This window comes from Mercenaria mercenaria, chromosome 9 (assembly GCF_021730395.1).
Source record: "Mercenaria mercenaria strain notata chromosome 9, MADL_Memer_1, whole genome shotgun sequence".
Classification (NCBI taxonomy): Eukaryota; Metazoa; Mollusca; class Bivalvia; order Venerida; family Veneridae; genus Mercenaria; species Mercenaria mercenaria.
In genome coordinates, this window is record NC_069369.1 from 19,938,883 (window position 1) to 19,952,967 (window position 14,085).

Here is a 14,085-nt window from a genome sequence, read left to right on the forward strand (position 1 = left end):
TCCTCTTTCTTTTTTGGTTCTTTTTTTTTCAGGCTGACTATTCCTATGGAAATGTGAAATGGTGCGAGCCCTTGTTTTGTCTTCTGCTCCCAATCAGATACTTCAATCTTTCATTAGTAAGTATTTTGCATACAGTATGTCCTCTTCAATGTACAGATTAATACAGTTATGAGCCAATTAAGTTAAAGTTTAAAAGAACAGTTCCAGGTATTGAACCTTTAGCCTGCTAAGGCAGTATCACATACTATTCGAAGGGGTATTCACAGAAAAACTTACTCAGACTTGATAACAAACAGTGCAGACCATGATCAGCCTGTAATACAGTCAGATATGCAGACTGGTCTTTGTCTGCACTGGGTGCAAAGACAGAATCACTTGCCTCCAGCAAGCTAAAGATTACTAGTTAACTTTTCTAAAGAAGTTAAAATTTAGAGCATTATAACAGGCATGTCTGGAAACTGTTTACGGTACATCTAGGGGGCCTCCGTGGCCGAGTGGTTAGAGTTGTTGACTTCAAACCATTTGCCCCTCATCGATGTGGGTTCGAAACCTCATTTGGGGCGTAGAATTCTTCACGTGAGGAAGCCATCCAGCTGGCTTACGGAAGGTCGGTGGTTCTACCCAGGTGCCCGCTCGTGATGAAATAATGCACGGAGGGGCACCTGGGGTCTTCCTCCACCATTAAAGCTGGAAAGTCGCCATATGACCTAAAATTGTGTCGGTGCGACGTTAAACCCAACAAAACAAACGGTACATCTAATTATACAGACTTTCAAGTGGCCCTTAAATTCCTGAAAAATCCTTTTTTTCAGGCCTCCCTAAAATGTCTAAAGCCATCCAGCTGGCTTACGGAAGGTCGGTGGTTCTACCCAGGTGCCCGCTCGTGATGAAATAGTGCACGGAGGGGCACCTGGGGTCTTCCTCCACCATTAAAGCTGGAGAGTCGCCATATGACCTAAAATTGTGTAGGTGCGACGTTAAACCCAACAAAATAAATAAATAAAATTTCTAAAAAAAACACACAAAGGGCCAAATTCCTACAAAAGCCCTTTTTAGCTCATCTGATTTTTTTTAAAAAGATGGTGAGTTATTGTCATCACTTGATATCGGTGTCGGCGTCGGTGTTGGCGTCGGCGTCGGCGTTGCCTGGTTAAGTTTTATGTTTAAGTCAGCTTTTCTCCTAAACTATCAAAGGTATTGCTTTGAAACTTGCAACACTTGTTCACCATCATAAGCTGACCCTGTACAGTGAGAAACATAACTCCATCCTGCTTTTTTGCAAGAATTATGGCCCCTTTTGGACTTAGAAAATATCAGATTTCTTGGTTAAGTTTTATGTTTAGGTCAGCTTTTCCTAAACTATTCAAGCTATTGCTTTGAAACTTGCAACATTTGTTCACCATCATAAGCTGACCCTGTACATCAAGAAACGTAACTCCATCCTGCTTTTTTTAAAGAATTATTGCCTCTTTTGGACTTAGAAAATCAGATTTCTTGGTTAAGTTTTATGTTTAGGTCAGCTTTTCTCATAAACTATCAAAGCTATTGCTTTAAAACTTGCAACACTTGTTCACCATGATAAGCTGACCATGTACAGCAAGAAACATAACTCTGTCCTGCTTTTTGCAAGAATTATGGCCCCTTTTGGACTTAGAAAATATCAGATTTCTTGGTTAAGTTTTATGTTTAGGTCAGCTTTTCTCAAGCTGACTCTGTACATCAAGAAACATAACTCCATCCTGCTTTTTGCAAGAATTATGACCCTTTTTGGACTTAAAAAATCATGGGTAGGACAATTTTTCTATTATAAAAAAAAATCAGATGAGCGTCAGCACCCGCAAGGCGGTGCTCTTGTTTAATTATTCCTATTTTTTTTGTAATTACTGTCTGAACGTTTTTAGCTCGACTATTCGAAGAATAGTCTAGCTATTCTACTCACCCTGGCGTCGGCGTCACACCTTGGTTAAGTTTTTTTGCATGCAAGTACATACAGCTATCATTTAAAGGCATATAGCTTTGAAACTTATTTATTCTTTTTCTAGGTCAATTACCAACCTCACTTGGTCAAGTTCCATAACTCTAACATGTATTTTGAGCAAATTATGCCCCCTTTTGGACTTAGAAAATTCTGGTTAAAGTTTTACATGCAAGTTACTATCTCCAAAACTAATGCAGATATTGAATTGAAACTTCACATGTTTCTTCGGGGTTATAAAACTAGTTGATACCATCAAGTCCCATAACTCTGACATGCATTTTGGCCAAATTATGCCCCTTTTTTGACTCTGAAAATCCTGGTCAAAATTCTGCTTGAAAACTCCAAAACTAATGCAGATACTCAGGATTGAAACTCTATAGATATTTTAACTTTTATGGTAATATTCCTACTACTTGGACAATAATTCGAATAGTTGATAGCACCAAGTCCCATAACTCTGACCTTCATTTTTACCAAATTATGCCCCCTTTTGGACTTAGAAAATTCTGGTTAAAGTTTTGCGTGCAAGTACATACAGCTATTACTAAAAGGCATATAGATTTGAAACTTTTTTTTTTCTTTTTCTAGATCAATAACCTACCTCACTGGGTCAAGTCCCATAACTCTGGCATGTATTTTGGCCAATTATGCCCCCTTTTGGACTTAGAAAATCCTGGTTAAAGTTTTGCGTGCAAGTACATACAGCTATTACCAAAAGGCATATAGCTTTGAAACTTATTTATTCTTTTTCTAGGTCAATTACCAACCTCACTGGGTCAAGTTCCATAACTCTTAACATGTATTTTGAGCAAATTATGCCCCCTTTTGGACTTAGAAAATTCTGGTTAAAGTTTTACATGCAAGTTACTATCCCCAAAACTAATGCAGATATTGAATTGAAACTTAACATGTTTCTTCGGGGTTATAAAACTAGTTGATAGCATCAAGTCCCATAACTCTGATATGTCCCCTTTTGAACTTTAAACTCTTTTGGTATTTAACATTTTGGGTAATAATTTCCAGCTTCTGTGACAATATTTCGAATAGTCGAGCTTGGCTGTCTTACGGACAGCTCTTGTTTTTTTTTGCACGAAGTCATGCATAATTAATATAATGTACCAATTAATTTATTCAAGTTAATATTCTTTAAAATTCATTTACAGAGGATGATTCTGTTCCCCCTCCCCCCAGGTTAGCTGAGAAGTGACTTATAATAGTCTAAGTTGTACCGAACTACATTTCAAAATTTAGCCCAATAACGCACCAGAGGCCACCATTCCATACTATTATTTCCAAAATTTACCAGGGAGAAATCCCCATGCCATAACACCCTCAAATAAGGGGAGTACCCCTCCAGTACCTCAAAATTCAGATAAAAGATGCACCAGATACCACTGTCATACCTGTGTTTTCAAATTTTCCAGATGGAGAGTTCCCACACACCCCTAAAATTACAGGGATACCCCTTCCACACATTAAAATTTAAACCAAAAGAAATGCACTACAATCCAGCATTTCATACCTGTATATCATAACCTTTCAAGGGGAGACCCCACTCCTCCCAATATGGACAAAAAGGCCTTACTCCCATACCTAACCCCTTCTCGTGCTATGTGCCTCGCCGTGGACGACCCGGGCCTGGTGATGATGAAAAGCAACAATATATATGGTCAAAGGGTGGGCTCGACATGCTGCTCGTGAGCATTTAGTCCTAATTTAGTCCTTTTTTTGGCAAAAATAGCCCTAATTTTTTGCCAAATAGTACTTGAAAGCCTGAGAATAATACAAACTTGAAATACACGTCTTGTCATTAAAGTGTAATTCATTTACAGAGCTTCGTTAAAACAAAATTCACCATTTCTTTACCCGCCCGCTTAGCTCAGTAGGGAGAGCGTTGGTCTACAGATCGCGGGGTCGCGAATTCGATCCCCCGGTGCGGCATATGTTCTCCGTGACAATTGTATAAAAGGCATTGTGTCTGAAACCATTCGTCCTCCTCTGATTATTCATGTGGGGAAGTTGGTAGTTACTTGCGGAGAACATGAATGTACTGGTACAGAATCCAGGAACACTGGTTAAGTTAAATGCCCGCCGTTACATGACTGAAAAACTGCGTTAAACCCTAAGTAATGATAAAAAATATTACATTTTCCTTCAGTATCAGAACTTTTAGATATTGTTTCCAACCTTATTTATTTTTCCTTCAGTATCAGAACTTTTAGATAGTGTTTCCAACATTACTTACTCAGCTGGTAACTTCATACTTCTTAATATATATTATAAAAAGCAATTGTTCTTCATATGTGATTTTTTTCTCAAATTTTAGTTTTATAAAAATTTAGCTGTGATAGTAGCATGTTCCTTTAAGTTTACCACATCGAAATGATTGTATTTGAATAATAGAATATTGATAATGCTGTTTCTTGAGCATTTGATAAATGCTTTATCCCAAAATAGTATCAACTATTGCCAAATTTCTGATTTTATTTCAGGGATGGAACTTGACTTTGGCAGACTGTTATGAAGATGTGATTGTAAAAATGGTGCTGAATTTAAAAATGGTTTGGGATGAAAGCAGGGAACCTATAAAATACAGTAATTTCCATATTATACAGGAAATCTTAAATCATTTATACAAAACTTGAGGATAAAACATGTGGAAAATGTTAGTTTTTGATTGAAGAGAAGAGTGAACATGAATAATGCTGAAATTTAAAGATGCCCGGAAGTTTTAAACCCATTTTACCGAGAGAGTCGAGACTATGGGGATTATCGTAGTTATGTAACCAGACAAAACTTTGTTAAAAGTCTTACAAGCATAAAGGAGAGAAGACAGTAAACAAGAAGTATGACAGAAAATCTGACTGTTAACATGCACTGTTTTATGGTTGATAGAAACACTAAAATTGTTTTAGTTTCTAACGAAGAAAGTTTGACACCAGTGACATTAGGAAGTTTTAAGATTTATAGTTTCTTTTCAATATTTGTTGGCAAAGCAAGGGATTTTAGTTATCATCCCATTCTCTGATGTGTTGTATCGATAAGTTTCATTTAAATAAAAAAGTTAAAATAACAAATGTATTTATTCCTCTTCCATTTTTAACTCGGCTATACAAAGCATATGTGGAGATGTCCTACTCACTCGGGTGCAATCCAGATTTTAATACATGTAGTTACTCTTTCAATATATCTAATTTACCACATAATAAATTGCTTTATATGTAAAAATAGTTGTTTCTCGTCTTCGCCAAAATCATGTGACACAAGGAACATAATTGGCACCACATTTTCATATGTAATAACAAACTTTTACATAGAATATCGGGTTCCAGGTGCCTGCCTGTGTTGAAATAATGCTCAAGAGGTGCATCTGGTGTCTTCCTCCAACATGAAAAGCTGGAAGGCCGCCATATGACCTATAACTGTCATTGCCATTCCTTACATGCCTTTTCATACTGAATTTATTAAACGAGTTGAATAGAACAACAAAATGTGAGATTCTTCCAAAAACGTTTTAATTTTATTCAACCAGTTTAATAAATTCAATGTGGAAACTGGAACGACACAAATATCACAACAAATTATTTTTTTTCTTCTAAAACATCAAACTTATTTTATTTTTATTATATTTTATTAAATCTTATTTTAGACCACTAATGTAATACAAAAATTATGTAATGGTTAATTTCATTTGTATGTCATAGGCTAGAAATAGCATACCTCAACATAGGGTATGTAAAGAGCTTACAGATGCATTTGACATTTTTTTTTGTATGATGAACCTATTTCGTAATTAAAAAAAGAAGTTCGCATAATTGAAAAATTTAAAAACTATACACCTGAAATGTTTTTGCCCTCTAAGCTGTTACATATATTTTTTATAGATGATTTGTTCATTGAAGCAAACAGTTCAATATTATAGGTCTGATTTAATCACATGGTACAGAGCAATGTTAGCATACTTTGTAATTACTTAAATTAAATATCCTTAAATAATCTGTACCTTGAAAAGGCTAAGCTTGCATCCTAAAGGAATATATGCATGTCCCAACTGGAAGCTAATGTGAGAATTTACAACAACATTTATGCCACAATAAAAGTGTTTATATTTGCCAAAATACATTTTTAATGAATTTTTAGTTTTAAATATTTTACAGCTTTCACTCAATATTTATATAAGAAAAAACTTGATTTTCTTGTCTAAAACCAGCTTAGATATTTTGCTTGTAGCATTATGTAGTGTTCCTCCACCGATTTTTATCAATCGTGCCTCTGCATGGGGTTAAAATTGTTCATGTCCAATGGTCACTCGTTTAACGTAGACTTAAAAACTAAAAACATGAGCTGAACAATGTATGTCATATAATAATGCAATGGAACAGAATAAATATGTTTCAAACACTTTATGATGTGACACAGAATGCTCTGAATAAAGGCTAAGCTTTCTTGCGTCATCGTCATTTCAGTAACACTTTGCTTATTGGCATTTGTATGAAAGTTATTCAATGTATGTTAGCACCTATCCCTATCATTATGTCTTATGACATATTGATTTACTCCTGTCTGTCTGTCTGTCACAAATCTTGTCTGCGCTCTTAAGTCGAACATTTCTCATCCGATCTTCACCAAACTTGAACAAAACGTGTTTGCCAATAAGTCCTCGTTCGATAACTAGCCAAATCCGCCCAGGCACTTCGGAATTATGGCCCATGAAACTTGTTTTTGATAATCAAAGCACTGAAAGTCTGATAAGGCAGTTGAAGTCTTCGCGCATGGTTAACTCATCTACTACTAATCATATGATTAGGCAGTTGTGGGACACATGCGCTTTTTTCAAAAGCAGCTTTAGTTCTTTACAATCGTAGATAACTCTATGATTAAATACATATAAAATGATTGTTCTCGCATTGTTGTCCATCTTTCAATTTGTACAGTACCATTAACTGTTAAAAGGGGTGCTTACCAAAACGACACTGACTGAATTGCGATCCGTGCAGTCTGATTAAAATCTACACTGGTCGCAAAGGCAGACTCGATCGTGTCCAGAATGATAAGGATTGAATTTTGTCATTCGTTTTCTTTTACCTGGCAATGTAAAAAATCCTGTAAATCCTGCATGGCTGTATGACCTTAAAGGGCCTGAATGGCAGACACATTAAATTTTGATAAATGAGTTCTTTTCAAACTGAGACAGCAAACGTAGCTACAATGAATATAAAGTCACTACTAGAAGTACTGCGATTTTAGTGTTGCTGAGAATTATGGTGGGAAATGTCATTAAAAACCCAATGCAAATGAGTTGTCCCAATGAAAATTAACACCAGTTTTTGTAACTTTTTGTTGTGGCAGCTTATGGCTCATGATAAAGAGTACTTTACCTGTCAGGCAGTATACTATTTAGTGGTAGTGGTCTATGAGCTATGTACAGCTTGTTTTAATAATTGATCTTTTAACATTTTTGACTCTTGTTTTATTTTGTTTTGCATATTTTGTTTTGCTTAAGTCGAAAACTGGATATATAATAAACCAACTGTAACACAGTAGCGAATGGGATTGTGCCCCGGGAATGAAGTTGCTCGTATACATTATAATGTCAAACTTTCCTGGTCGTTTTAACAACATAGTACGTCACTCTTACAAGATAGTATACACATTCGGCATGAAAGCATGTTACATTGACAAAATAGAATGGCAGTTTAACAAAAAAGTATGTCACGATGTCCACTTGATATGATAGCATGATGCTTTGAGAAAAAATAGGATGGTCTTTTAACAATATAATACGTCACTCTGACAAAATAGTACGTAGATTGCAAGTCAACATAATAACACAGTATTTAACAAGACATAGTATTCATCTAACGTGTGACAGCTCCGGCGTTCCATAGATAATTACTGTTCATTGTTTTTAGCTACGGTCCATTCGCCCTTTCGGACACAGTACCGCTTTGGTTCTGTTTAGTACGGACCACAGACTTTAACCGGACATGCCGTTAAAGAGGGTACTAGTATTTGAAGCCAAATGGTGAAGAAAAGTTATCTCTGCAAATTATACTGAGTATAAGTCAAAAAGTCAATACTTTTGGAGCCAAAATGGTCCACTGTTCACGGACAGGATGACCTAAATGATACTGACCCAAGGGACACGTGGTGGCATACAGTACAGGTGAGACAATTAAGGTTGCCCATACTAGGACGGTTGTAGCTGCCGTGCTCAGGCGGCTGAAATCGCCGCTAGAATCACTGGTCGCCGCCAGTGTGGTGCTCTTCCTCTCCCGCAGGTCATCATCGGAGACTAACGGTATATTATATATATGTACTATTAAATCGTTTCAAGAAAATAATGCAATATCTGTCGACGTAAAACGTTCAAAACTTTTTAAGTTGTTAATTTTAGTCATTTTCAATGTAACAGGAAATAGGCTCGTACTTTTTATACTGCTGTGGTTCATCAGGACGACTGGAAAATGTATTGAACCGTGTCGATTTATTGATAGTATTTAATAATAAATGGTAAAATTGTCGACGGATTTTCAGCACGTTCAAAAACACCTCATTACAAAAATGGAGCATGTTTCGGGTTCAGATACTCGACCCACTATTTAGTCAGCCTATGTCGTCGTCGGGGATTGTATGAGACAGACTATGAAATCAGTACCAGCAATTAAGGCACTATATGCCAACAAACAACGGTCTATAGAAACTGTAGTACATATCATGTTTTTAATATGCCGGTGGTATATGTTCAGACTTCGGAAGGTCCCATTTCGAATATTGCACATGTTTTGGTGCTAAGTTATTGTTTTATTCTGCAACGAAACGGTGAACTCGACAGAAAAGTTGGTCCACTTAAGTCATCGTCGGGGACGATATGATTTACACTATGAATGAATTAAGAAAGCAGTACATTGTGTACCTACAAAAACATTCATTTTTCTCATTTTTCAAAAATTGGCTCAAACGTTTGTTATTGCTGTAATTCACAACGTCAAGGAGAGCTAGATGTATGTGCAAAGGCAGTGCGTATTGCAGTGAAACGGCATACTCGTTAAGGCGTGTGCTGTCTTTCATATGAAGAAGCAGTCTAGCTTGCCGGTAGAAAGTCGACGGTTCTCTACAAGTCCATTTCCATCAGGAAAATCAACTGAAAATACTAAAATTCACTTCCTGAAATACAATATGACAATACTGGGTACTAAGCTGGTACGAACTATACCGATGGCTCCGACAAATTTCATGGGTCCCGCAAATTCAAAAGAAAGAAATTTGACTTCTTTTATATGTTCAATCAATTCTCTGATCAAAATAATAAACTTCATTATTGGTGACATTCACTGTTAACTATTTTGAATGTTTCTTTTCGAAGTTATTAAAAGATCGATATTAATCATTGTTAATGAAACTGAACTCCATGTAGCAGATTTTCAACAAATTGTTTCAGAATGAGTCAACTGCGTGTTGTTTTTTTTCTGAGCTTTGAATTACCGGTACCTATGATATACATTTTTAACCTTTACCCTGCTAAATTTCTATAATAGACAGGACTGGACCATCATTCAGTTTGGGCAGTATGACTTCTTATTTAAAGGGGTGTTCACTGAAAAATTACTGACTGAACATTATAGCGAACAGTACAGACCATAATCAGCAGGCTGATCTTGGTCTGCACTTGTCGCAAAGGCAGAATCACTTGCCGCCGAACAGGCTAAAGATTAAACGTTCAGAATAAATGCTTGAATTTTAACAACTTTTTTGATTATTAGGATCATAGTTATTCCTTACTTACTTGTAATGAAGTTTATCAATATCATAATTTTAACAAAAAAATGTAATTTACGCTATTAAATACCTTTTAAATATTTGAGCCGCACAATGAGAAAACTAACATTGCATCCGCGCAGTCTGGTCAGGATCCATGCTGTTCGTTTTCAAAGTATATTGCAATTAGAAAAACCGTCAGCGAACAGCATGGATCCTGGATGCGCAGGCTGGTCTGAATCCATGCTGGTCGCAAATGCAGGTATGTTGGTTTTTTTCATGGTGTGGCTCATTTTCGATATGTTACTAGTAAACCTTTTGTATATAAACAAGTACATGGATGTTCGACGTAGATGCTTCATTAAAACGTAAGCAGAAATAAAAAGGATTTGAATTAATTGTCCTGGTTTAAACACCCGTAATATTTATCTATAAGTAAAATTCACTTAAGCTTTTACTTCTCTCAAAGTTTTAGACTTTTGAGTAGTATTTCAAATCTGTTTCAGAATGATTTTGTATATAAGAAAATTTAGTTACAAATGTAGTTTGTGTTGGTGTTCAAGACAATATTTGATATGGTTATTTATATACAAATTAAATTATCCTGTACATATACTGATTCCTTGGTTGCGTGTTATGATTCCAAAGTTTACTGTTATGTTGAAGTCAATAAATACGTTTTGCAGCAACGTGTCTGCATTTTTTTAGTTTCAGTCCGTTCTCTCTAAATTTGCACTGAATTGGTAAATGAGTCATATTACATCAGTCATTGTGTGTTCTGTCTCGAAGTCTATAATTGTATTCTTACCACGCTAAATTTTAATGAACTTGTCAATTGTTTAATTTGGACACTACCATTAACTCTTAAAAGGGGTGCATACCAAAAAGATGCTGACAGAATGGCGAACAGTGCAGATCATGATCAGACTGCACGAATGTGCAAGCTGATCTTGATCTGCCCTTGTCGCAAAGGCAGAAACAATCATGTCTAGCAAGATTATTATAAGGGTTTAAAATGCCTCTATTGCATTAGCATCCTGACAGTTTTGACATACAATTGTTGTCAATTTTCCATAACATTGTTTGAAATCTTCAACGTGAACAATACCAAGGAAAATGCGAAAAGCATGAATATACATGAATAGATACATGTATACAGGTAACATGTACACAATTTTAATCAACCTGTTATAGCAAATGCTTGATAAATATATTTAGCTAACTTATTAATAATACAACTGAGACAATTGTTTAACAAAGTTTTAAACTTATTCAAATTAGGCCAATGTCAATAATAGTTTGGTAGACAGGTACTTCGTAAGTCTCTATAAAATGGACACATTAAGGGGACGCATATTGCTACATTCACAGTTCATACAGCAATGCGGAAGGGGTGCATATTCAAGAAATCGATGGTGGGAAAATAAAAAACATATTCCTAAACTGATATAATACTGATGGACACCTGTAATATTCAGTATTTTGTGGATAAGGATATGGTACTATGAATGTAATAGGAAAACAGAGGTGTTTCTGAAAGTACATTCAACACAAAATATTAAGCTTTTGTATAAGGAAAAAACAGGTTTTTTACAATAACAGTGTTCCAAATAATGTTGAAGGGATGAGATTTTCTTTCTAACACACCAGGTTTGCTTAAACATGTAAAAATTTAACGCCACGTCAGTTCATCTCGGGATGGACGCCATATTTCTCATTGACAAAAAATGTAAACAAAAAAATCAGAGTGGAATTAGCATTGCAAGGACATAACATGACATTCTACACAATGAATACCTTAGAACAGATATCTAAGATGCTACACAGGTCAGGCGGGTTAAATGCATAATGTCGATCACTTGAAATTCATCTTGAAAAGGTGATTAATTTTAGTTTGTTTACATGGTTTTTAATTTTCCCACGACTTCTCGGCGATTCACTGCAAATGTATTACTGTGCCGGACGAAAGGTAACTCTAATAAACAACGGGAGACAACTTAGGTGTCAGCACGTGTACGATTTTTAAAAAAACATGTCGATGATTATAATTTCTTATCAAATAATGAATCCTATTCAGATATTCGTCTTTAATATTAGAAAATTATTAATTTCTGTGGACATTTGTCAAAAAATATTACTTACAGTGGACTACTTTGCGCATCAAACTGGTTTCCGCTTCAGCTGTGAGGCACTTCCGTTATACTTTTGACAACAATAACATAGAGACCGTACCATAGCTCTTCGCATACTTTGATTTTTCAAACTAAAGTGATTTTTACAAGTGCACCGGTTACGATAAAAATGTAAACAACGGAATCTGTCTATGAAACTTTGAAATGAATGAATGACAGTCGATCTCAGTCATAATACTGATTGACAGTGAATGCTAATGACTCCATGTGTTGCAGAAAGGTATTTAGTTTGTAACTGTAATTTCCCATCATTTGAAATCCTCTCAAAACTGGTAAAATAATTACTTATATTTGGACAAATCTCATCGTCTTTGCCGTTCGGCAGCTGCAAAAAGGGCAAATATAAAAGATTCAGTATAAGTAATATTTCACTGGTACTGCCAGTTAGTAAGTTCATACTCTGAACAACACGTCAGAGAAATTTGGGCAGATTTGACCAATTATGACGTTGACAGCATTAGATTATATTTTTTCTTTACACAAAAATTGCCGTTAGGTAACAAAGCGAATACGCCGATAATCCGGAGTTCACCGATTATTGTTCCAGTTCACGCAATGTAATCCAGCAATTAAACTGCATAGCTATTAGCTACTGCTGTTATAGGGAAGTGGTAGAGTGTCTGCCTTAGGGGTGAGAGGTCCTGGGTTCGAGTCCCAGTTAGAGCTTAACTATTTAGATTCTGCTAAAGCTAAGTTTTGCTGTTGATAGACTGTTCCAGATGTTCTAAATTTTTAGCACACAGTATCATGGATCAGTATTTAGCAATCCAGATCAAAGTTGAATGTTAAATCAAATGCACCCAATTAGAAAATATTGACTATATTATGTCCCTTTGATGTTTATGCTCTCCATGTTCAAGAAGAGTTACATTTCCTTGATCACAAAATTTTCGTTATCATGAAAATATTAAATGCTCATAACTCCGCACTTCTGGTTAAAATATTGTCTATATTTCTGTTTTTGAGAAATATATGGACATTTCTCTTCATTTCAAAGCTTTTTAACTTCAAACCTATAATTTTAAAAACTTAGGTACTATCTCTAAATAACAAAACACAAAATGAATCAATAAAGTCACTTATAAACCGACTGCTACTTAAATCAGTGTAGGTAAAGTTGTTGTTACAACATTATACATGTTCGTTACGTTTTGAGATAAAGTTTATCTTGAACTGCATAATCCATTAACTACGTTTACATGATATTGCATTTACAACTTATTTGACCCCATTTTTTTACGTGAATGACAGCATTCTCGTGCAACTCGTGCAAACAGAGTTATGAAAAGTATGGTGGAGAATTCAAGGACAAATTATAAATGACATTAAAGTGAGGATAACTGTATATTCGTCCAGTTTTGATCATTCATTGACATTCCTGCTGTGTATTAAGTAACTTTTGTGAACAAGATTAGAATGTTGCTTTTGCACATATACACATTGATTGGACCTCTCAACCAAATTTCATACCTTATTTTAGGGATTTTTAAGACAGTAGATTTTCAAAAGTTTGTTGAATGTGTTTTGATATTTAAGTGCATTGCGGTTCATGAATACCAAGTTAAAAATTAATAATGGCAACATTTCTAGGCCTTTATTGTAAGCCACTAGACTTCTGTAATGATAAATGTTTAATGTATTAAGGGGAATATACTCTTTTAGTTTTGTAATGTGGCATTCCTTGACCACCGTATCTTTTCTTATGCACTACTTTGTAAACAAACTAAATAATGTGTTTTAGCTCACATATGCCAAATGAAAAGCAAGACAGTGAACTTATTTCACATTCTTTCTTTAAATTAGAATCTGTAGGACATTGATAAATGTTTGGACAAAGTGAAGCACTATTATTTTCGCACCAAAAAGTTTTAATTGTTGACTTTGAATGTACACAAGAAGTCTTATGTAATTCAACAATAACTTTCTTGTTTCAGTTTTTCTCATTTTTATTTTAGTGAGCAATCCTTTGTGTACTTATAACAGTTGAAACAGTATTCATTTCATTTACCAAAACCGTGTACTTTTTTGCAGATAAATTTTATAATACCCCACCCACTTTTTTTCTAATTTCAAAGTATGCGTCCCCTTAACAGAAAGTGATATTCATTCTCAATTGTATTCATGTTGCACCTTGTATCTGTCTATACTTCTATGCCT

General features: G+C 35.2%; 1 long non-coding RNA gene across 3 annotated transcripts in view; it reads left to right on the forward strand.

The window, feature by feature from the left end:
• LOC123546632 (uncharacterized) overlaps positions 1-5,048 on the forward strand; it is a 33,704-nt gene extending 28,656 nt beyond the window's left edge. For all 3 annotated transcript variants that reach the window (XR_006685518.2, XR_006685517.2, XR_006685516.2), the window contains exons 6-7: positions 33-116; positions 4,471-5,048. This is a non-coding gene — a long non-coding RNA (uncharacterized LOC123546632). The remainder of the gene's footprint in view (positions 1-32; positions 117-4,470) is intronic.
• The last annotated feature ends 9,037 nt before the right edge of the window (positions 5,049-14,085 follow it).